At 50.3% G+C, this 364-nt stretch overlaps 1 protein-coding gene across 1 annotated transcript in view; it reads left to right on the top strand.

Moving 5' to 3' along the window:
* The window catches only part of PNLDC1 (PARN like ribonuclease domain containing exonuclease 1), a gene marked incomplete at its 5' end in the record, with an annotated part of 19,687 nt that extends 19,323 nt beyond the window's left edge, over positions 1-364 (top strand). The window contains one exon of the mRNA XM_079781370.1: positions 1-364. This exon is cut by the window's left edge and continues 91 nt beyond it.

The raw sequence follows: 364 nt of genomic DNA, 5'->3' as shown, positions 1-364 counted from the left end.
TCCACACCGCTCCGGAGGCCAGCCCCTCGTATTCGTGTCAATCGCATCTACTTGCCATGGACGTGCCTGGTCATTGTGAGGAGCTTTGCTGTGTTTGAAGGAGAAATCCTGTAATACTGTCCGTGATACAGACATCCTTGGTGGCTCTCCCTCCAGTGTCTCACCTCTACCTTCTCTCCCCTCGGCTCCCAGGGCCCTCTTTGCTGGAACCTGTTTCCTGAGCCCGTTTCTTCTATAGCTCACTTCTTCCTCTATGACTTTCTAAATAAGCTTCCTCTTATTAAGAAAAAAAAAAAAAGGAGCCTTGGCCGGATGGCTCAGTTGGTTGGACATCGTCCTGTGCACCAAAAAGGTGCTGGTTTGA

The sequence above is a fragment of the Cnephaeus nilssonii genome, assembly GCF_951640355.1.
Source record: "Cnephaeus nilssonii genome assembly, chromosome: 9".
Lineage (NCBI taxonomy): Eukaryota > Metazoa > Chordata > Mammalia > Chiroptera > Vespertilionidae > Cnephaeus > Cnephaeus nilssonii.
Note: the sequence above shows the minus strand (reverse complement) of the source record. Positions and strands in the feature narration are given on the sequence as shown.